A 3,885-nucleotide genomic window follows, 5' to 3' on the forward strand; every position below is an offset into this window, starting at 1 on the left:
ATTGTATGTACCCCTGGCATTGATGGTGTATGTTCTTAGAAATGCGAAATAAATAAATAAAATGGGAAAGTGAAGGAAAAAAAAGTACTCTTCTGTGTGGAGCGTATGGCAAGCCGTTTTATCTTAAAATAATCCCAGTGTTACTCGTCGTAATTGCATTTTTACTAGTAACAATTCAATTAGAGAGCTCTACAAATTAATTTTTACTAGTCATATGTTTCCATTCCATTTATTTTTAATTACAGAGCTCTACAATTGATATTTTACTAGTAACAATTCAATTAGAGAGCTCTACAAATTAATTTTTACTAGTCATATGTTTCCATTCCATTTATTTTTAATTACAGAGCTCTACAATTGATATTTTACTAGTAACAATTCAATTAGAGAGCTCTACAAATTAATTTTTACTAGTCATATGTTTCCATTCCATTTATTTTTAATTACAGAGCTCTACAATTGATATTTTACTAGTAACAATTACAATTAGAGAGCTCTGTAATTGTAATTCTTACTAGTAAAAATGCAATTACGATGAGTAACGCTTGGAATATTTTAAGATAAAGGGGCTTGCCATATTGAGCGTGCAGATGTTAACCGGTTAATACAGGTGCATCTCAATAAATTAGAATTTCATGGAAAAGTTCATTTATTTCAGTAATTCAACTCAAATTGTGAAACTCGTGTATTAAATAAATTCAATGCACACAGACTGAAGTAGTTTAAGTCTTTGGTTCTTTTAATTGTGATGATTTTGTGAATTGGTGGGTTTTTGTTAAATGTGAGCCAAAATCATCACAATTAAAAGAACCAAAGACTTAAACTACTTCAGTCTGTGTGCATTGAATTTATTTAATACACAAGTTTCACAATTTGAGTTGAATTACTGAAATAAATGAACTTTTCCACGACATTCTAATTTATTGAGATGCACCTGTATATGTATAGAACTCTTTGAAAGATCATTTATGCTATACTTGAGAAGATTTGAGTATTTTATGAAAATTGTTTAAATGTTATTGTTTTCTATGTATTCTTACTTTACACTAAGAGAGAGGCACAGATTCAGGATTGTTAAGACCATAAATAAGTTTTCTTCTCCCCCAAAATGCTGAAAAAAAACAGAGCATGTACTAAAATATTTTTTAAATAGTATTTTCCCATTGAATTAAAATATTTTATTGACCAAAATGACATATACAGTGAATTGGAATTCAATTATATATATATATATATATATATATATAAAATTCTTCATTTATAACCAATTTATTAATTTAGCAGGAAGCATACACTACCAGCCTCAAGTTTGGACACACTTAAGTGAATTTGTGCATTTCGTTATCTTAAAAACCTTGTGATGTTAAGGTTAATTACTTAATCTACTAACTTGTAGACAAATATACATTTACAAAACTAAACTTTAAAATGTTTTAAATTGATAGGCCGGATAAGAATTTCTTAATTTTTTTTGACAGTAAAAAAAAAAAAGTATTTTATAGTTTTAATGACTTTACCATTATTTTGTGTTAATTAGTAAAAATGAGTAGATGTTTCCAAACTTTTGACTGGTAGTGTACCTTTATTTATCCAGTATCAATTTTAGTAGAGAAGCTTTAAAATAATCCTTTAAAAAAATAATCCTTTAACTAACCCAGTCTTAAATGGGTTCTTGACACCAACATGAGCACGTGGTCTGCAAACAAAACAGGCTCCACTGAGACAACAAAAGCTTTACATTAAGATGATCACGTGAGAGCACGCCATTACAACAGTCTCAAACTCTACAGTCACCTTTCTAGCAAAGCACTCAGTATTGGACAGAAAATAAACTCATCTAATGGAAATGGCCTCCCTACCACACCAATGTGAGTTAAAAGGCGGCGTCATTTTCTAAAGAGCAAAGTGAATAAATGTGCACATAGTAACGAATAGATAATTTAATATATTAAACATCTCACTTGCAATGAATAGATCTCAATGATCTTTGTCAAAGCATGTAATTGCAGGTGGTTTAGAAAACACATTGCTTAAGTGAACCTATTGCGGGTTCTTTTTCTGAAAAGATTTCAGATTCGTTAAGACACGTTCATCTTAACTCCATATTATGTGCTTAACACAGGGATATATATTTATAAACAATATTCATAATGTTGTTAGCAAAATCATAAAGAATATAATTAATACTGAATCAGAGCAATACAGCATTATGGCTTTAGACATATGTCAGTGAAGAGAGTCTGTAAAAATCTAGCAGCTTAACTATTATAAATGAATGAGTAGAAATAGACACGTGTGTATCAGTCTGCATGAAATTTTAAATATCTTGCAGAACATTATGCAAATCATTTCCTGGACAGTAGACAGTGCCAAACTGAATGAATCAATCAACCGTTGGTCTGGAGAAGAAAGTAGTCCAAAATTCAAAATCACCAACTGGACATTCTCCTTGTGACTCACTCACTTTTACTGGCCAGTCAGATTTATGACAGTATAAATTGTAAGTAATGTGTGTATAATATTAATAAGACTAATATTAAAAAGAGGAGATTTCTGGTCAATGATCAAAAATAACACTTGAATTAAAAAAAATTGTATTATGATAATAGCTTAGGAAATATATCACGTCTGACCTTGATCGGTTGCATTCTTGGGTTATGAAGTATTAGGATTTATAGGATAGTGTACTGCAGAACAGTTACCTGCACAGCTTGGTTTTTATGATTCTGCACTGATGACTCCTAACTTTACAGCAGAAAAGGACAAAACAAGACAGACATGACCTCATCTTCAACTCAAGGGCACATGAAAGTTGAAATCTAAAGAAAGTATGCACATTGGCATGGTTGTATGGGTGCTTTAAACAAAGCAATCCTTTATTTTAGAGATAGCTTTTTGTCCTTCAATGGGAGCTCCACTTTGTTCACTGCAAAATGTTACTTTCCTTGTACACATTGTAACAAATTTGCCATTGTTCAGTAGTAAACTATGCAGAATGTCATAGGAAAGGGCTGATCCTGGGAGAACGAGATAAAAAGTCAAATTTCCTGGAAATCACGCTATAAATGCGATTTTAAAATAACCATCATCAAAATATTTCTGGCAGTCCAATGGTTACATCAACAGTTTCTGTGAACTAAAACATGGAATGAACATGTGATTTTCAACCGAACGGAGCTTAACTTTCAAGCAACATTATAAATCATCACATTTTGGCAAATAAAGTTGGACAGGCACAAATAATGAGGAATTATTTTGTGTGTGGCACATGTCCCTGTCCTCTTGTTTTATCTACAAGCTATTTTTGCACTGAAGACTTGTAGCAGCGTATACATATTCTACAACTCAACATGTGAAATAAATGCTAAAATTTACAAGAAACCAGATGTTTGTGTCCCGATGCGTATTACCAACTACTTTTCCACTAAAAATGCCATGTCATTAATTATTAGAGTATTGCGTGCACAACAAGTGCACAGAAAAGTGTTACTATTTTCGTATGATATGTATACACATTTTACATAACTATAACATAAACCCCCGGTTTCACAGACAAGGCTTAAACCTAGTCCCAGATTAAATGTAAATCTGAGCTGTTTCAACTGAAAGAAACTTGCACTGATTGATCTTAAAACATATCAGTGCCTTTGTTTTGTCTCAAGATGCACACCAGTAATGTTTTTTTTTTTCTAAGGCATGTTAATAAAAATTACTTAAAGGGTTAGTTCACCCAAAAATGAAAATTAGGCTGTTTTACTCACCCCAGAGCCATCCTAGGTGTATATGACTTTCTTCTTACAGACGAATCCAGTCGGAGTTAGATTAAAAATGGTCTTTGATCTTTCAAGCTGTTTAATGCCACTCAGCGGGTGTTGCGTGCATCAG

The sequence above is a fragment of the Sinocyclocheilus grahami genome, unplaced genomic scaffold (genome assembly GCF_001515645.1).
Source record: "Sinocyclocheilus grahami isolate Dianchi unplaced genomic scaffold, SAMN03320097.WGS_v1.1 scaffold10.1, whole genome shotgun sequence".
Taxonomy (NCBI): domain Eukaryota; kingdom Metazoa; phylum Chordata; class Actinopteri; order Cypriniformes; family Cyprinidae; genus Sinocyclocheilus; species Sinocyclocheilus grahami.